The sequence below is a fragment of the Loxodonta africana genome, chromosome 7 (genome assembly GCF_030014295.1).
Source record: "Loxodonta africana isolate mLoxAfr1 chromosome 7, mLoxAfr1.hap2, whole genome shotgun sequence".
Classification (NCBI taxonomy): domain Eukaryota; kingdom Metazoa; phylum Chordata; class Mammalia; order Proboscidea; family Elephantidae; genus Loxodonta; species Loxodonta africana.
In genome coordinates, this window is record NC_087348.1 from 31,112,038 (window position 1) to 31,133,909 (window position 21,872).

Genomic DNA, 21,872 nt, shown 5'->3' on the forward strand with positions numbered 1-21,872 from the left:
GTCTAAAATGTCCCCAGTATCCCTAGTACTTGTATTCATGTCACAAAATCAGCTCACAGGTTTTGGAACTGGGCAAATTTGTCTTAAAAAACTGCAACTGTGCTGCATATTAGATGTATAAGTTCGGGTAATTTATTCAACCTTTCTGAGCCTCAGTTTTCTTACCAGTAAAATATTGTCACAGATGTTTCCTTAAGGATTAAAATGTAATGCATGTAAAGCTCTAAACATGTGGGAGATGCATACAACTAGCCCAGAAATTTTCGGGCTTTTTTCCCCTTTGTTTAATCTTTATAAGAAATAAAATTTCTAACATTATGAGCCCTGGTACTTCTCATACAACCAAAGTCTTTCCTGTACAGTCACAGAATTATCTCTAACCCTACACTTCCTACCAAATAAGAAACTGAGTCACAAGCATTGATAATAACACTTTCGCTGGTTCCTGACATACATAGAATAAACATCCCTTAGAGAGGAGGAGCCCTGGTGGCTCAGTGGTTAAGTGCTGGCTGCTAAATAAAAGTTTGCTGCTTCAAACCCACCAGTGGATCTGCAGGGGAAAGGTGCAGTCTGCTTCCATAAAGATTACAGCCTTTGAAACCCTATGGGGCAGTTCTGTTTTGGCCTATGAGTCAGAATCAACAGTAACAACAAAATATATAAAGAAGTAAAAAAATCAACGGACCTTCAAAAATAGTAATTGAGGGAAACGTGTGCTTTTGTTTATAAGGTAAATTTCACTTTCCTATGGAATTTCTAGGAAACCCTGGTGGCATAGTGGTTAAGTGCAACAGCTGCTAACCAAAGGGTCAGCAGTTCCAGTCTGTCAGGGGCTCCTTGGAATCTCTACGGGGCAGTTCTACTCTGTCCTATAGGGTCGCTATGAGTCAGAATCTACTGGATGGCAATAGGTTTGGTTTTCTTGGTTTTGTTTTGATTATATGTTTTATACTCTTTAGGTTTGTTTATTAAAAGGCAAAGAGTAAATGAAAGCAACGGGGAGATTTCTAACTCCAAAGCTCCTTTCTTTAGCCACTGATACACCTGGCTTCCCTCATAGTTCATCTCACTTCATGATTAAACAGCTACCACAATGAATCAAAATTTTTGGTGCTTTCTGGTTTTATAGAAGCAATATCTAATGAATTCATTACAACATTTAACTGGAGAGAGAAACAAGCAAAGTATTTTCAGTTCCATTGAGTAATTTTTCCCAGGCTAGTCTGTAATTTTTAATTAAGCAAGTCACTCTATTTTAGCTCCATCCTTAAAATGTACATGTGGACTAAAATATCCTAGGCCACTTCCAGTTCAAATATTTTACACTTTTAATATCTTCATCAAAGTAAAAATGGGCAAACACAAACCTAGATAGTTTATGGGGAGCTTAAGAGATACTATGTATATATTTATACTTTTTTTTTTTTTTTTTCCCTGAGGCTAGTGGAACTCATCTTGTGATCAGATATTTGCGAGTTTAGGGAGGATTTATCTCCATGCACTTTGGGACCTTGTTAGCAGGGAACTGAGTAGAACAACACTGAAACTGTAAAGAAATGTGGCGCTATAAAGGCAGCACAAAAGTAGAAACAGGTAAATAATCAATTCATGTGGTTTGCCTAAAGTCAGTTTGGAAATAAGGGGCAGGAAGAAAAATGGCCTTGGAAGGAGATTCCCCTTTATTGAATTGATAATGGTGGCCTGTCATGCAGTCACTGCTTCCCTTGGTTAAAACAAGATTGCTGTTCTTCAAAGGTTCTTTCTCTTCCAGGCACATGCTGAATAATGGCTAAAAAACGTATTCCCTTAACTGCATTCCTCAGGTTAAAACATATTGGTGGTTTCCTATCTACACAAAATTAAATCTAAATGACTTAGCTAGATATTTCATATTAGCCTCAACTGATAGAGTTTACTATTCGACCTCTCTGCCACTCACGTTCTTATCCAAAATTGCCATTCCAGGCACATCCAAGCTATTTCCCTTTGATCAGTTGGTTCTCTCTTTAGGAAATGTCCTGGCTGCCATCCTGTACTCTTTGAGCTTCCTACCCAACTTCCAAAGCCCCGCTTAATGATCAGTTGACCTAATAGAACTACCCTAAAATCTTTAGTCAGAATTAATTTTTTTCTTCCTGTATGTGTTTTAAAAAACATTTCATCTATTTCACTTATCTTAGCAAGTTTTATGGTAAAATTAGCTGTGAGTGTTTCTCCCTGACTAGACAATATTCTTCCTGAAAAGGGGAAACCATTTACTCATCTTTAAAACCCATGGGACCTTGCCTTTAGTGGGTCTCATTAACTGTGTTTAGTAGAATTAATTCAACATGTGATCACAAACATATGAAAAAGTTCCCAGGAGTTGTAATGTTAAGCAAGACCTAATTTTTCTGTAACATGGTCTTTCCAGGTGAACTAGGCCATCATTAAGACCATTAAATATGTTAAATCTTCTAGGGAGAATCCACTCTATTCTACTGCATCCCCCAACCCAAGAACATAAGAACAATGATTTTAAATATATTGCAATTTCTGAAACAATGAGTCCTTTCACTTATATTCTGACTTTCTAAGAATCACAAAAATCAGATCATTATATCATTTCTAAAGTGCTCTTTAAAGTTCAGGGGAATTAATTAATTAATTGCCTCTTTCCTCTGCTACATCAACCATTCCATCAACTTATAACACCTACAATTGTATTTATTTATTTACTTATTATTTACATTTTAATCTCCTCTACAAAATTATACAATTCTGCAGTCCCACTTCTCTGTACTGGGGGCAGTACGTGGCTTGGTGTTGATGCATAATAGGCATTCATCAACTTTGTTTAGGCTATGAAGCTTCAAAGGCACCAGATATATTACACCTTAAAAATATCAACTTATCTTTTGCTTTATTTAGCTTTAAAATTCTTACAAACTCTTTCACACTCGACTTAGGTAAATAATAGCTAATTGTGGCAGAGTACAATCACAGGTAAAATTTCAACTATGGTACAAATACCAAATATCTATCCCATCCTGAAAATTCATAGGGAAGTAATGAAAGAAGCATGAAGGGCCACAGACCCTAGTAGTGTGGAATGTCACTGATAAATGCTTCAAAATTCACAATTCCTCCTAAAGCCAGTCATGTATATTTGCAAGAGCTATTCTTTGCTGATTTCAAGAGTTAAGAATCTAAAAAGTATTGTTAGGAGGTTCTGATTCTGGTTTCCCCTTGTGGTGGGCAGAGGAAGGTGTCGCTGAGTGTGACTCCCCCAAGTGGAAAAAAGTATGTGGGAAGTAAGCATGGGCTTATGAGTTTCTTTTCCTAGAGGTGACAGCAAGCCTAGCGAGAGGTTGTGGTCATTTTTTTCTAAATCATGGTGAGAAGCCCCTACATAGTAAATGCTATAGAATCATAAGATACTAAAAATTAGCTCATGACTGTCAACATGTGCATCAGCAATTTTGCATATATGTGTACATATATACCCGTACATTTGTTTGTAGAGCTATTTAAAATTTCTGGAAACTGATAATAGTGATAAATTTGAGATCGGGATTGGAGAAGGAAAAGGAAATTTTTGACTTTATCCTCTTCTAAAGGGATTGAATATTTTTCATTGGGAATATATAATTTCTATGATGCAAAGCTAGGAAGAGTAATTACCCTCTTCCCTGATATACATGACCTTACCACACCTCACATGTGAAAATATAAATCTTCCCTTTCCATGTCCTTTATGTTTTGTCATAATATTATAGTTTCTTAAGGTGGATTCAAAATGGACTTTACCATAAACGTTGTTAAACTTGGATCTAGTTCTTATAAAATATCTTTTATTTGATTTATAAAGATACACTGTGCTTTTATTTTGAAACCACATTTCTTCTGATCTGTTTTTGAAAAGCTTGTTTCATGTCCTTGTTCTTCAGACTATAAATAATGGGGTTCAACATAGGGCTTACGAAGGTGTAGAAAACAGCAATGATTTTAGACTGCTCCACTGACTTCTCCATGGGAGGTCTAACATACATGCAGAACAGGGTCCCATAAAACACAGTCACTGCCACCAGGTGGGATCGATCCACAGGTGGAAAAAGCTTTGCGCCTGCCTTCAGCAGAATGCATCTTCAAGATGGCAATGAGAATGAAGATACAGGAGATGAGGATTATGAGGAGGGAGTTGGAGAGGTTAAATCCTGCTACCACAAACATGGAGGTTTCCTTAATATAAGTGTCTAGGCAGGAGAGTCGGATGAGGGGTGGGTCAGCACAATAGAAGTAGTTAATGATGTTGGAGCCACAGAAGGTCAAGCGGTATGTCCACATGGTTTCCATCAGACCACTAAGAAACCCATAGACATATGGACCAGCAATCAGACAAATACAGACCCCTTTGGACATCTTGCTGCTGTAATGCAAAGGGTTACAGATGGCCATGTACCTGTCATAGGTCATTACAGCTAGCATATACTACTCAGTAATCACCATGGCAATGAAAAAATAACACTGGACTAAACAAGCCACATAGGAGATGGTTTTCTTTACTGATAAGAAGTTCACCAACATTTTGGGAGTTACATTAGTAGAATAGCATAAATCCAAGCAGGGCAAACTGGCAAGAAAGAAGTACCTGGGGGTGTGGAGGTGTGAATCTATCCTGATCAACACCATCATCCCAAGGTTTCCTCCCACAGTGATCACGTAGATTAGCAAGAACAGCACAAAGAGGATGGGCTGAAGGTCTGGATGATCCGTTAATCCCAAGAGAATGAATTCAGTCACCAAACTGTAATTTCCTCTGGCCATTTTCTTAGATAGCAGCATTGTTCACTTAAAAGAATTGAAAATAAATTAAGAAAATGAATGGGAGCTCTGTCCTATGATTCTACCCTTTCTCTTTCCTTCTCTTTCTGTCTCATTCTTCCTCTCCTGTTCACCCTCACACATATATTTCTAGAGAAAGTCTGAGAATGTGAGAGCTGGTAAGCCCCAGAAAGCCATGGCCCGATTAATTAGATGTATACTGTGCAGATGATTCTTAAATAGAATGGTTCTTATGCAACCAAATTGTTTTACAGTAGAGAAACCATGATCTGAAATTTTCCATAATATGGGTTGAACCGCCAACTTCCAGGTGTAATTCACTATAAAGTCATCATTCATTGAGCCCAGGGCTTATTCCTTGAGTCCAGGACTAGTCACGGACAAAGCGGTGACATGTTTTCAGAAAACACTCATACGGTCTTTAAGAATGGTTGCAGTATTAAGAGAAATAACCCATAGAAACTCCACAACTGAAAATTGCTCTTCCTATCAGCTGCATTACAGAGCCCATAATTAGAGCATTTCCAGGGAAATTCTGTAAGGCCAGTTTTACTGCTCCAGGATTCAGGAGACAGTTCCATTTTTATGTGAATAGACCAGAGATAAAATCCATATATTTGGAAAGAATAAAGGCAAGTAGGAATTACTGATGAAGAGTTTTTTTTAGTTAGAAAATTATGTATAAATAAAGCAAGAGACACATGGATAGGGGAAAGGACGGTCCCCAAATTTTATATCATAGTATGTTTTAAATCATAGTTTCCATATCCACTTAGTTTCTTCATTTATCTCAGAAAGCATTTAAGGAGCTTAAAGTATTAAAAAAAAAAAAAAAGAAAGAAAAAAGTTTTCAAATTTGTGCTGATGGTGGAACACAAATTTGACTATAAGCTTTCTAGCAGCATGTGTAAATTGTTCAGCCTTCTTTATTATAGAATTGTATTGTCCAGAAGTTATAAAAGAACTGATCAAGATGTGTAGACTTATATTTTGTACAGAATTCATATTAAGCTATCATAATAAAAGTATTCAACTTTTGGATACTATTATAATTTTGGATAACATTGAGGATAATAAAATGATAAAATGAAAAATCATTGTGCCTGGAGTCTGGAAAATATTTTTTCATTATGTATTCTCAATGGTGTCATGTATTATTTTACAAGTAATGCAATAAAAGAGATAAGGGATCATAAACTCAAATGCTTAGGGGAGCCATTTAGATAATAGAGGTAAGTGAAGCAGATTGGTATAAAAGTGAACTAAGGTGAATTGGAAAGGGATCCCAGACAATCTGGCCAGTTGAATTTTTGCCATGTGGTAATGTGGGTGCAACATTCCAAGATTTTAATAGTGTCCAAATTTGAAGAGATATCAGAACTCATTATTTTTATGTGAAATATTCCAAATATAAAATGATGGCAACTAATTTAATTTTTTAAACTATTTTTAACCAGAGCACTGTAAAAGAAGGCTTGATGTGTAAATAATAATTCTGTGTAAGGCCCATGTAACAGAATATATCCTCCTACTATCTAAATTGTTCCTGGTAACCAAATATTCTTACAAGATGTTTACTTTGACTAGCCTGTATGGTTTACTCATTACACAAAATAACCTATGTACTCAAATAGTATGCAACAGCATGCATGAAAGTCTTCACTGGAAAAATAGAGTTAACATAACAATTCTTGCCTTGGAAGAGTTGGTTGGTGTCTACTTCATGAGCAAGACATATGAAGAGAAAGTTACAGGTAAATGTGATTAGTACAATAATAAAAATGTGAACAAAATGACTAACTGCAGGCATCACGGTAAGCATCTAAGAAAGATAAAGTTTAACTAGGATTTGTAGAATAAGTAGGATTTTCTAGGAGAGCAAGAGTAGCGAGGATTTTCAGGGTGAGTGAACAGTACATGGAAGGACAAGAAGAATGCAAGAGGAATCAATGATATTCCCATGGATACAGGGATGGATTTTTCATTGTAGTAAATAAAACATTAATTAAATGATAAACTGAAAAAGTCCTTCTCATAGATCAAGAAGTATGGACAATCCCCAAAACTAAGAAGTCGCTTTTCTCTGAATGTATCTTTGCTATTGTTTTGCAAAGGAGCCCTTGTGGCACAGTACTTAAGCATTCGGCTGCTAACCCAAAAGTCCACAGTTGGAATTCACCAACAGCTTCTCTGGAGAAAGATGTCTGCTTCTGTAAAGACTACAGCCTTGGAAATCCTATGAGGTAGTCCTACTATGTCCTTTAGGATCGCTGTGAGTCGTAATACAGTCAATGGCAATGGGTTTGGTTTTCTGCTTTGAAAGAGGATCCCTGGTTGTGCAATGGATAGGTACTCAGCTGCTAGATTAAGCACTCTACTGCTAACTGAAAGGTCAGCAAATGGAGCTCTCCAGAGTCTTCATGGGAGAAAGATGTAGCATTCTGATCCCCTAATTATTAAAGTTTTGGAAATCCTATGGGGCAATTCTACTCCATCCTATAGAGTCACTATGAGTTGGAATCAACTAGACAGCAATGTATTTGCTCTTTTTTGGTTATTCTTTAGTAGCTTGATTGTGCATTTGAGTGTGTGAGTGTGGGTGTGTGTGAGAGAGAGAGATCCAAATTATGGGTGATGAGTTAGAAATGACAATTTGAGATCTTGAAATAGAGGCAATATACACAGCTTAAGTCCACAAATTTTTTCATGTCCACAAAATTTTTTGTGTCAGTTTGTCATACTGTGGGTTCTTGCATGTTGCTATGATGCTAGACACTATGCTACCAGTATTCAGATACCAACAGGGTCACCCATGAAGGACAGGTTTCATCTGAGCTTCCAGATGAAGACAGACTAGGAAAAGGACCCAGCAGTCTACTTCTGAAAAGAATTAACCAGTGAAAATTTTATGAATAGCAGAAAAACATTGCCTGATATAGTGCCGGAAGATGAACCCCCCCATCAGGTTGAAAGGTACTCAAAAAACGACTGGGGAAGAGCTGCCTTCTCAAAGTAGAGTCCGCTTTACTGGCATAGATGGAGTAGAGCTTTCTGGACCTTCATTTCCTGATGTGGCATGACTCAAAATGAGAAGAAACAGCTACAAACATCCATTAATCAGAGCCTGGAATGCACGAAGTATGAATCTAGGAAAATTGGAAGTTGTCAAAAATGAAATGGAACGCATAGACATCGATATCCTAGGCATTAGTGAGCTGAAATGCCCTGGTATTGGCCATTTTGAATCGGACAATCATACAGTCTACTATGCTAGGAAACACAACTTGAAGAGGAATGGTGTTGCATTCGTCATTAAAAGGAACATTTCACGACCTACCCTGAAGTACAATGCTGACAGTGATAGGATAATATCCACATGCTTACAAGGAAGACCAGTTAATGGGACTATTATTCAAATTTACACACCAACCACCAGGGCCAAAGATGAAGAAATTGAAAATTCTTATCAGCTTCTTCAGTCTCAATTGATTGAACATGCAATCAAGATGCATTGATAATTACTGATGATTGGAATGTGAAAGTGGGGAACAAAGAAGGACTGGTAGTTGGAAATTATGGCCTTCCTTGGTGATGGAAAAAATGCTAGAGATTGAATGATAGATTTTGCAAGACCAAAAACTTCTTCACTGCAAATAACTTTTTTCACCAACATAAACAGCGACTAAACACAATGACCTTGTTAGATGAAACACACAGGAATTAAATTGACTATATCAGTGGAAACAGATGATAGAAAACTTCAATATCATCAGTCAGAACAATGCCAGGGACCAACTGTGGCACAGACCATCAGTTGCTCACATTCAAGTTCAAGCTGAAACTGGAGAAAATCAGAGCAAGTCCACAAAAGCCAAAAAACAACCTTGAGTATATCCCACCTGAATTTAGAGACCATCTCAAGAATAGATTCGACACACTGAACACTAATGACTGAAGACTTGATGAGTTGTGGAATGACAACAGACATTACACATGAAAAAAGCAAGAGGTCATTGAAAAGACAATAAAGAAAGAAAAGACCAAGATAGATGTCAGAGGAGACTCTGAAACTTGCTCTCGAACATTGAGCAGCTAAAGCAAAAGGTAGAATTGATAAAGTAAAAGAACTGAACAGAAGATTTCAAGGGGCCTCTCGAGAAGACAAAGTAAAGTATTATAAGGACATGTGCAAGAAACTGGAGATAGAAAACCAAACGGGAAGAACATGCTCGGAGTTTCTCAAGCTGATAGAACTGAAGAAAAAATTCAAACCTTGAGTTGCAATAGTGAAGGATTCTACCAGGAAAATATTAAACAACTCAGGAAGCTTCAAAAGAAGATGGAAAGAATACACAGAGTCATTACACCAAAAAGAATTAGTCGGCATTCAACCATTTCAAGAGGTAGCAAATGATCAGGAACCAATGGTACTGAAGGAAGAAGTCAAAGTTGCACTGAAGGCATTGGTGAAAAACAAGGCTCCAGGAATTAATGGAATACCAATTAAGATATTTCAATAACCGGATGCAGCCCTGGAAATGTTCAATGAACTATGCCAAGGAATATGGAAGACAGCCCCCTGGCCAGCTGACTGGAAGAGATCCATATTTATGCCTATTCCCAAGAAAGGTGATCCAAACAAATGTGGAAATTATCAAACAATATCATTAATATCACACACAAGCAAAATTTTTCTGAAGATCACTCAAGAGCAGCTATAGAAGCGTATTCACAGGAAACTTCCAGAAATTCAAGTCTGATTCAGAAGAGGATGTGGAACCAAGAATATCATCGCTGATGTCAGATGGATCCTGGTGGAAAGCAGAGAATGCCAGAAGGAAGCTTACCTGTATTTTATTAACCATGAAAAGGCATTTGACTGTGTGGGTCATAACAAATTATGGATAACATTGCAAAGAATGGGAACTCTAGAACACTTAATTGTGCTCATAAGGAAGATGTACATAGGTCAAGAGGAAGTTGTTCAGACAGAACAAGCAGATACTGACTGGTTTAAAGTCAGGAAAGGTTTGTATCTTTCACCATACCTATTCAATCTTTATGCTGAACAAATAATCCAAGAAGATGGAATATACGAAGAAGAATGGTGCATCCGGATTGGAGGAAGACTCTTTAACAACCTGTGTTATGCAGATGACACAACCTAGCTTGTTGAAAGTGAAGAGGACTTGAAATACTATTGAAAATTAAAGACCACAGCCTGGATTACACCTCAACATAAACAAAAACAAAAATCCTTACAACTGAACCAATAAGCAACTTCATGACAAACTGAGAAAGGTTAGAAGTTGTCAAGGATTTCGTTTTACTTGGAGCCACAATCAACACCCATGGATGCAGCTGTCAAGAAATCAAAAGACACATTGCATTGGGCAAATCAGCTGCAAAGGACCTCTTCAAAGTGTCGAAGAGCAAAGATGTCACCCTGAAGACTAAGGTGCCCCTGACCCAAGCCATGGTATTTTCAGTACATCATATGCATGTGAAAGCTGGACAATGAATAAGGAAAACCAAAGAAGAATTGAAGCCTTTGAATTGTGGTGTTGGCAAAGAATATTGAATATACCACTGACTGCCAAAAGAAAGAACAAATCTGTCTTGGAGGAAGTACAACCAGAAAGCTCTTTAGAAGCAAGGATGACACAACCATGTCTTGCACACTTTGGACATGTTGTCAGGAGGGATCAGTCCCTGGAGAAGGACATCATGCTTGGTAAAGTACAGGGTCAGTGGAAAAGAAGACCCTCAAGGAGGTGGATTGACACAGTGGCTGCAACAATGGTTCAAGCATAACAATGATTGTAGGGATGGTGCAGGACAGGGCAGTGTTTCATTCTGTTCTGCATAGGGTCGCTATGAGTCAGAACCAACTTGAAGGCACCTAACGACAATGACAACAAGTCCACAAAGGAGCCCCAGTGGCTAAGCGTTCTGCTGCTAACCTAAAGGTCAGTGACTCAACCCACCAGCAGCTCTGCAGGAGAAATATGTGACAGGCTGCTTTAGTAAAAGTTACAGCCTTAGGAACCCTATGAGGCAGTTCTACTCTAGCCTACAGAATCACTAGGTGTCAAAATAAAAAGAATAGACTGTACAAAATGGGCTTAAGTCCACAACTTTGGCCTTTGGGAGGCAATCACAATAATTAGAAAACTGAGATTTGTGTAAATAGTAAAAGTGATCTTTCCTCACTCCCAAGAAGGAACCACACTTCGGAAAATATTCACCTTATGTTAATTGTTTTAATGGAATAAAGACACTCATGTAATCTATTTAAGAAGACAACGAGAAGATTAGAATTTAATCTACCGGTTTCCTACACTTTCCTTTAAAAAGATGCAGTACCTCACACTCTAAAGTTCTGGAAGAAAATCAATATATTATGATGATAGGACCTCCTCCCATGCAGTTAGGTACTTAATTAATACAAGCCAAATGCACTGCTTTCCTTTCATTTTATCTTCAGTAGAGTCCTGTGACTGATATAGAGCGAGTACAATTACGAACGGGGTTAATGGGCACAAATGTTATTTATTATTTTTTTTAAATCTTACGTTTTTTTTTTTAATCGTACCCTTCACCACAGTTTCCAACCCACTCCTCCCCTCCCTCATAACCATCAAAGACTGTTTGTTTTTTTGTGTAAACCTTTTTACGAGTTTTTCTAGTAGTGGTCTCATACAGTATTTGCCCTTTCATGATTGACTTATTTCACTCAGCATAATGCCCTCCAGATTCATCCATGTTGTGAGATGCTTCACAGATTCATCATTGTTCTTTATTGTTGCATAGCATTCCATTGTGTGTATGTACCCGAGTTTGCGTCTCCATTCATCTGTTTTTGGGCGACTAGGTTGTTTCCATCTTTTTGCTGTCATGAATAATGTTGCAATGAACATGGGTGTGCGTGTTTCTATTCGTATAACTGCTTTTATTTCTCTGGGATATATTCCTAGGACTGGAATTGCTGGATAACATGGTATTCTATTTCTAGCTTTTTGAGAAAGTGCCATAACACCTGAATTTTCCGATTAGTAGTTTTAAAACGGTTCTGCAGAAACAATGGATATCAGGCAATGAAAAAAGGTTTGTGATAAAATAAGATTGGGAAGTACTGAAGTTTGAAAAAAATTGTGAAATGGGATTCTCTAGTGCAGGAAGCCTCAGAGCCTTCTATACGTCATGTGCATTCTGAAGCTACAGGAGGCTTGCAAGGTTATGCAGCCTTTCCAGAGCTCACTTGTTCAAAAACCCTGGAGCATCTCAAGTGTTCTCTTAAGGCTAAGGATCCCTAATTTCACACTGAGCAATAGGGAATGCTAGAATCTGTGCACCTTAACAGCTACCCAAAATATAAGGAAGTAAGATATACTCTGTTTCAGTATGGAAACCACCTTCACTCAGTTGTACCACTGGCAGGCACCAAAACACATTTTGAATTTATCATTGGTTCATGCTTTCAAAAAATAAATGCTTAAGGGAAATACTGACTATGCAAGAGGCACTCCATAATTGTAGAAAGGGGGAAGAGAAACAAGCAGAAAAAAGAACTGACAGAAATAAAATAGAATGTGACATCAGAGCTTTGCACCTCAATTAAGGGTAGACACAAATTTTATCTACTCTCAAATATCCAATGTATACAACTAGACCCTAAGTAATACCACCTCTTTTTCTTATAATATATTTAACCAATAATAATGGCTGCTTATTAAATATCTATTTGAGTCAAGACATATGGGGTATAGGTAGAGAGAGAGATGATAGAGAGATAGATGATAGCTGTAGACAGCTAAAAATAGATAACATAGCTCATGAGACAAGCTCCAACTATTTAAAATACTCTCATATAACATGCACACATTATAACTTTTTCTCTTTTGAAATTATGACGTGTTAAGCTGTTCTCTGGTCATACCTCCTTAGTTTCTTTTCCCTCTCTATTTTTCAGCCTTCTCTTATCATCCACAACCCTCTTCCCAAAAACCTTCTTAGTTTCTTACCTGATTCACATTTTAAAGGATATAAGTACCTGGGAAATATTATTCTCAATTGTTCAACAAAGAAAAGATCTTTGAGATCCAAAATATTTTGAATACCCTACTGCCTGGCCAGGAGATTATCAATGTCATATATTTAATCACATTAAAAAGATACAGCTTCATTTTTAGAAGATCTCAATGTAACTTAAGGCTGTTACATGCATGTGCATGTATGTATTTATGTAAACGGATTATTAGTGTGCGGATAAGATAAATATTGTCAACAAGTTTAAAATACACTTGGTACTCCTTATGATAAACTCAAATTTGCTGCATTAGAGCTAGAGCCATTTTTCTACTGAAGGGAAATAGCTGAATGATCATTAAATACTTAATAGAAATTCAGCTGAAGATGATTTTTATTTCTATAACCAAAGGATGATAGAGCTTGCACTGTCAGGATGAGTCAAAGGCTCACGTTTAATGGCTGTAAGAACCACCTTTGATAGCTTCCTATTTCCTTTCCTGCAGTCAGTGTGCCCTGTATAGTTAGAAAGATCGCTCACTTATTACACATTTATGCAAACAGTAGCTAACTTTATCCCACCTAAATCATTTTCTAACTCCTTTCTCAATGTATAATTAGAGAGATTGCTGAAACTGTTGTGTAACAGCCATGAATATATTCATGTCTGTATGGGAAATATCACACAGTGAAATAATTAAACCTCAGTAAGTCAGGGAACCAGAAGATCTTTAAAGGAGGGGCTCTTCTATGACACTGAAATTTAATTTCAGTAACTCTGCCCAGAAATGACTTCAACTGGGCATTAAGACATAGGTAAGTCTGCCAAAATAGCTTGGTAATTATAAATATTGAAAGCAATAAAATGAAGAAAAGTGTAGATAAGTCATGTGGTCATTGGATCCACGTATCACATGTGAATATACATTTCCCAAGTAGGAGTGTCTGCCTTGTTTACTCTGCCATCATGAACCTCAGAGACATCCCCCCTCTTGGTATTCTATCCCAGTGTGTCGAAAATGCATGACAATGCATTAACCTAATTTTAGGTCATATTACCCTCATTGTGACTGTATACTAACCAGTGATATGTCAATAAAAACTCTTTTGAGTTTTGATTTGAAAAAAATGGGCTTGTTACATTAATACTTAATTTTTCTTTCTGTGGGCTTTGGAGTCCACACCTATTCAATGTCAGACTTTGGCTAAATGATTTCTAATGTGACTAATTTCTAACATTCTGATTCTGCATTTATGTGTTCAGCAATCCTATCCCTCATACATTCATTCCTAGCTTGCTTTGTATCTCTAGTGTACATACCTTTGAAACTCATTGCTGTCGAGTCGATTCTGACTTACACCGACCCTATAGGACAGGGTAGAACTTCCCCATAGAGCTTCCAAGAAGTGCCTGGTGGATTCTAACTGCCGCCCTTTTGTTTAGTAGCCGTAGCTCTTAACCACTACACTGCCAGGGTTTCCACATACCTCTTAGTAAATATTAAATTTGACCTAGAAGTTTCTCTTCCCAGTAATTTAGAGAGATTTATAAAGTTATGTAAGTTTTATTTTTGTTAAAATTAGTATGACTCCTACTTGAATTTGTCTGTCTCTCCTTTGAATTATTTGATAATTTTGAGGGTGTTGGGGAGGTTGCCCTTTCAACAGATATTGTTGTAAAAAATATTAATAAAATGATCAATTTAAGTGCTTACTTCAATGTGGATATTCAGTGCCTAAATGAATGGTGAGAATACTATTTGTAAAGTAAAATTATCATTATTCCAATAATATTTTAAAGTTTTCGAGTGACCATTTTAATTAAAAAAAAAAAATACTGAATCATTTCAACTGCCTAAGAATGTAAGCTAACATTCAAAGAATATTTGGTTGTCATCTGACTCCAGATAAAGTTCCAGAATTGAACCAAAAGGAGAGAGTGCAAGGATACAAGTCAAAATTTTTATCCCTACCTGAGCCCAGGAAAGATTTTTCTCAGAGACACTAGTGGTCCAAGGAACAAATTGCCAAGAATTATTTATACCCACCTTGCAGTTTGGAGCTTTTATCCCTAAATATTTTTTCAACACTCCCTGAAGAAGTAATTATAATGTTACTACAAGAGACAGCTCTAGGGAAAAACAGTAATTGGTACACATTGATGCTCACTAGATTCTTGGGATTTGGTAATGTGATTGCAACAATTTGTGATCACTTTGAGTTGATTGCTTTGGCTGATAGTTTGTTCTCATGGGAATTTTACATTATGGGTCACCATTTATTCCAAACATATGACTAAAATAACTGAGAAAGATATAAAACAATGACATAATTTATGAACTTTGATGTTTTCTGTGATCCTTTGCTAGTCTGGATTGTGTTTTCTACATACCACCTTCCACAAAAGAGCTATCAAGTGAATGCTTACTGAAAAGAATTTCATTTCTAGAATAAGATGGTTAGGTTATAAAACCCAGTGACTTAAATTATTTGGACAAGATGACATAAAGAGTTGTGACAGAGTTAATTTAGATGATAGACCCAAGTGTTGGGAGATGATATTTTATGACAAACCTGGTAAGCATGTAAAGTAACTTAGTGATATGTTATTTATTTCCCCATACATGAAAACAAAAAGGGTAAAGTTTAAAATAGTCTGACTACCTAGAAGAGACAAAATTTCTCAGTAGTTAATAGAGCAGATCAGCGATTACCAAGGGTTGGGTATTCAAGGAGGAAATTTTCTTCAAAGGGTCAAAGAGGAAATTTGAGAGGCAATGAAAATATTTCATATCTCCTTTGTGATGGTTATTATATTCTTGTACACATTTGTCAAAACTCACTGATTTGTAGTCAAAATGGATATATTTTATTTCATGTAAACTATATTTTAAAAATTAAATTTTAAAAGATCCTACAATTAGTTATTATTATTCCCAACCAAGTGAGAGTAAGGTACAAATCAAAGAAATCGCTTGTCCAAAGCACACATATCAAACTTGAGAAACAGATTCAAAATCATCTGTACTTCATTGTTTATTACAGTACAGGATCTTCCCAGGGAACTACTGCTTGTACGTAAGCTTTATATGCTTCAGCCTAGATAAGAGAAACATGTTCTGAGCATAGTCCCCAAAAGGTCAAGTTGATTTGTCCTTTTATTTGTGATTTCTTCCATTGCTACAAATATTAAGAGACAGAGAACTCCAGAGTTTCATTTACAAAAAGAAAAAAAAAAAAAGAACCTGAGCTACCAATTCATGGATTCTAAGAAGTGAAGTTTTACCCACATTTCAACATGTATGAAGTCAGGGTATGCTTTACAAGCACTGTTAGCCAAGTAACCATCATGACATGGCTGTCACTATATGGACATGCACATCAAAACTTGTAGAATGGGGCTTTTCTTTTCAATGATGACAGAATATAACTGGTATTTAATGAATCTCACCACTGGAAGCATCTAAATTACTCCTCCAAATTTACTTATGTGACACAGGACTAAGCTCCCGGAGAGGAAACCAACAAGATATGCTATACTTAGCAAAGAGAAGCTGCTCATATTCTGAGAGGAGAAATGAAACACTGGTACCACACAAAGTTATGAGATAATGGATTTCAGAAACAGAATGAATGGAGAAATCTTGTTAATACACTAGGCATCTAGGAGAGACACCATCAAGCTAACACTTTAAGAGAAAGAACCACATCACATCCCAGAAAAAGGGCTACTTGAGTTCTGACCTAATAAAATCTAAAATCTATCCTCTACAGGATCAAAAAGAGATATCAGAACAAAATACCTGACAGAAAATACCCCCAACACCCTTTGAAGTAAGACAACACAATTCTAGATATCCTACTTTGTATCATCCATAGTTCCAGAATACAATAAAAAATATATATACTATGCATGTAAAAAATAGAGAAACTATGAACCATAAACAAAAAGGAACACAGACAATAGAAACAGATCAGAAGACCATCCAGGTGTTGGAATTAGCAGAAAAGAGACTTTCAGCTGTAATAAATTTGTTCAAAGACACAAAGAAAACATGGTTTACGATTGAAGAGATGAGTACTGTTAGTAGAGAAGTGGAGACTATAAGAAAGGACCAGATGAAAATTCTAGAGCTAGAAAGTACATACCAAGATTCAGAAATGAAGAGAAAAATAGCCAAAATTACAGTTGTAAATTTTAACTCCTTTAGTAAATGTTAGAGAAAGTAGACCAGAAATCCATAAGAATATACTATATCTATTCAATATTGTTAACAAATTTTCTTCAACTGATATTTATGGAACGTGACACCCAAAAATTGCAGAATGCATATTCCTTTCAAGTATACATAGAATTTACACCAATGTAGATATGCTGAGCCATATAACTAGTCTCAATAAATGTTAAAGATTAAAATCATAAGGAGTATGTTCTCTGACAACAATAGAAATAAATTAGAGATCAATAACAATAAAATATCCATAGAATCCTCAAACATATGGTAATTAAACACACTTTTCTAAAGAATCCATAAGTTAATGTCACTAGGTGAATAAGAATATATTGCAAAGTGAGTGATAAAAAAGTATCAAAATTAGTGACTTGCATCTAAAGCAATGTTTAGGGGGAAATGTATAGTTTTAAACATTTACATAAGAAAAGAAGTAAATCTTTGATTTTGAAAAACTAGAAAAGAGGGAAGTGGTTCAAGATGGTGGAGTAGTCCGATGTTGCATAAAATCTTACAACAAAGACCCAAGGAAGCAAGTGAATTGGATGTAGATGACAACTTTGGAGTCCTGTGCATCAAAGACAAGGCTGAACAATGAGACCGAGCACCAACTAGAAGGAGAGGCAGTACAAAAACAGCAGACATGGAAAATTACAGATCGCTAGCACACTGCTAGCCAAACCTGCACAGAGTGGCTATATTGAGAAAAAGCAAACAGGGTTCCCAGCCAAAACTCCCATTACCTTGTGCAGCCAAGTAGGAGTGTCTCTGCACTCCTGTCCAGAGTCCCCTCCCTGCATGTACCTCACTCACTGTGCCCATGCCAACCTCCCCAGCTGGAAGTTGGTGGGCATGTGGGGCCCCCTATCTTCTTAAACCATCTGCCTCCTTACATGCAATCACAGTCTAGTGGCACCCACCACTGCCCTACTTCCTAAGCTGAGGGACACAGACCTTTGCACCTCCTACTCCCTCTGGTCACCTGCACCGGGGACCAGAGGACCAACAGAGCCTCCTACACTCTCTGGCCCCCACACCAGGGACCTTAGGGCAGACAGTACCTCCCACTCCCTCCAGGCAACTGGGGGCCTGAGGGCTGGAGGTCCCTCTCACTCCCTCTAGCCACCTATGCCAGGGACCCAAGGACTGGCAGTACCTCCTACTCCTTACAGCCACCTGCAACAGGGGCTTGAGCACAACCTCTCCTGTGATGTGCTATAGTGGACGGGAGTACAGTCTCCAACATGGCACCTGTGAACAGGTGACATCCATCTTGCTCTCCCCCTGAAACCGGAGGCTTGTACCCATTCCAAATACCACCTTGCAGACCTGTCTGCCTGGGACTGTCAGTGACAATTTCTGGACTACCCACCCAGTGACCAATGACCCAGGCACCCTCACCCTGACTGCCCAACTATAGACAGAATGCACACACAACACTCAACCCAGTGACCAGGGAGAATGACCTCTGCATGCACTGCCAGGTGACTGGCTGGACAGTCACATCACCTCATCAGCTCCATCCTCAGCAGGCCCACAAAACCGGTGAACAGAGACCTACTCACACACACATACACAGACACTGCCCAACTCACCCAGAGACAAGAGGTGAGAAGTTCAATGCAGCCAGATTTACCACCAGAGTAGCACACATACCCAGCCTAATTGGATATACCAAAAAAAAAAAAAAAAAATTAGGGACACACCAAACAAACATAATTCAATAAATGTATATAATAACTTCTTCATGCCTCAGCGAGAACAGTCCATATCAAATTATATAAAGAAGCAGGACAAGATGACTCCAGCAAGTGACCAAATAAATAATCAGAAAACCTTTCAGAGGAAGAAATACCAATGGAACTACCTGATGAAGAATTCAAAAGACTAACATACAGGGCTTTCCAAGGTATCAAAAAAGAGATTAAGTAAACACAAAGAAAACCAAGCAAAACATAGACAAAATCAAGAAAAACACAAACAAAACAATAGAAGAATTCAGGAAAACAATTCAAGAGCAAAATGACAAAATAAATAGACAATTAGAAACCATACAAAAACATCAACTAGAAATCTAAAAAATTAACAATAAAATTTCAGATAGACAATTCAATAGAAGGATATTGGAGCAGAATTGAAATGACAGAAAACAAGATCAGTACATTTGAAGACAAATCCCTTGACATCAAATTGTTTGAGGAAAAATCATAAAAAAGAATGAAGAAAAATGAAGAACCCTAAGAATTATGTGGGACACTATCAAGAGGAAAAACTTGTACATGACTGGAGTTCCAGATCAGAAGAGGTGGAAGCAATGGAAAACACAAACATAATTGTTGGAGATTCGCTGGCAGAAAAATTCCCTAATATGAAAGAAGAGAAGATATTCATCTAAGAAACTCAATGAACTCCATACAGAATAGACCCCAAAAGAAAGTCACCAAGATGTATCATAATCAAAATTGCCAAAACCAAAGACAAAGAATCCTGAGAGCAGCTCAGGAAAACAAAAAGTCACCTACAAAAGGCACCAGTAAGACTAAGCTCTAGTTACTTGGCAGAAATCATTCAGGCAAGAAGGCAATGGGATGACATATATAAAACCTTGAAAGAAAAAAATTAGCAGCATAGAATTATATATCCAACAAAACTATATCTCAAATGAAATGGCAAAAACTTGACATTTACAGATAAATAGAAATTAAAGGAAATTTTAAAAATCAGACCAAACTTAGAAGAAATATTAAAGGGAGTACTTCGAATAGAGAACCTTTGGAACACAGCAAAATGAGTGCTCAGAGGATCATAACAGAATAGAGTTAAAAACTGTACTCCAACAATTTGAAAACCTAGGGGAAACGGACAAATTTCTAGAAATACACTATCTACCTAAACTAAAACAAAGTGAGGTAGAAAAATTAAACAGAACCATAACAAAAGAATAGATTGAAGAAAAAAAAAAAAAAAAAACTCCTAATACAACAGATGACGTCCCTGGAGATTTCTACCTAACATTTGGAGAAAAGATCACAGCAATACTACTCCAACTATTTCAGAGCATAGAAAAGGAAAGAATTCTTTCTATGAAGACAGTATACCCTCGAAAAAAAAGGTAGGCAAAGATAACCATGAACAAAGATTACAGACCAATATACCTCATGAATAAAGATACGAAAATTCTCAACAAAATTCTAGCCAATAGAATTCAACAGCATTTCAAAAAAAAAAAAAATATATCACAACCAAGTGGGATTCATACCATATGTAAGGATGGTTCAACGTTAGAAAATCAGTCAATGTAGTCCACCATATAAATAAATCAGATGATAATCTCAATGGATGCTGAAAAGGCATTTGATAAGGTCCAACAACCATACCTGATTAAAAAAAAACTACAAACAAGATAGGAATAGAAGGAAATTCCTCAACATAATAAAGGGCATTTATACACAACCAACAGGCAATATTATTCTCAATGGAGAGAGACTGAAGGTATCTCCCTTGAGAACGGGAATCAGACAAGGATGCTGTTTATCACCACTCTTACTCAACATTGGGTTTGAAGTCCTAGCAGAGCAATAAGGCAAGACAAAGAAATAAAGAGCATTATAGTAGGAAGGAACAAGTAAAACTATCCCTATTCACAGATGTTATGATCTTATACACAGAAAACACTAAAAATTCAAAAAGCAAGCTACCGGAACAAATAGAAGGATCCAGCAAAGTAGCAAGTTACAAGATCGACATACAAAAATCATTTTGATTCCTTTACATGAACAAAGAGAACTTTAAAAAGAAAATCAGGAAAACAATACCATTTACAATAGACCCATGGAAGATAAAATACTTAGGAATAAATTTAACCAGGAATGTTAAAGAACTATAAAAAGGAAACTACAAAGCACTACTGCAAGAAACCAAAAGAGACCAACATAAATGGAAAAACATACTATATTTATGGATAGGAAGACTCAACATTGTGAAAATATCAAAACTGTCCAAAGTGATCGATAGATAAAATGCAATCTTGATCCGATTTCCAATAGCATTCTTTATCGAGATGGAAAACAAATCACCAACTTTAATAGAAATGAAAAGTCCTCAGAGAGGTAAAGCATTATTGAAGAAGAAGAACAAAGTAGGAGGCCTCACACTGATCTCAGAAGCTACTATGCAGCCACTGTACTCAAAACAACCTGGTATCAGTACAACGACAGACACGTTGACCAAGGGAAAAGAACTGAGAACTCAGACGTAAATCTATCCACCTACGGACACCACATCTTTGACAAAGGACCAGAGTTCATTAAATGGGGGAAAAAATAGTCTCTTTAACAAATGGTGCTGGTAAAACTGGATGTTCATTTGTAAAAAAAAAAAAAAATGAAATAGGACTCCTACTTCAAGCCACACACAAAAACTAACTCAAATGCATCAAAGACCTAAAGACAAAACCTAAAACTGTAAAGACCATGGAAAAAAAAATAAAGATAAATCTAGGGGCCCTAATATATGACATGGAAAGAATACAAAAAAAAAAAAACTACTAATACACAAACAGCAGAAGACAAACTAGATGAACGGAACCTTCTAAAATTAAACGCTTAGGCTTATCAAAATACTTCACCAAAAGAGTAAAAACAGAAGCTATATACTAGTGCCATAAAAATACAGGGAAAATAATTTTGGCTAAAACATATGCAATAAGGGTCCAATCTCTAAAATATAGGAAACTTGAACACCTCAACAACAAAAAGGAAAACAATCCAATTAAAAAATAGGCAA

General features: G+C 36.8%; 1 pseudogene; it reads right to left on the reverse strand.

Moving 5' to 3' along the window:
• Positions 1-3,866: 3,866 nt before the first annotated feature.
• On the reverse strand, positions 3,867-4,932 carry LOC104847290 (olfactory receptor 5M5-like; annotated as a pseudogene).
• Between the last annotated feature and the right edge of the window lie 16,940 nt (positions 4,933-21,872).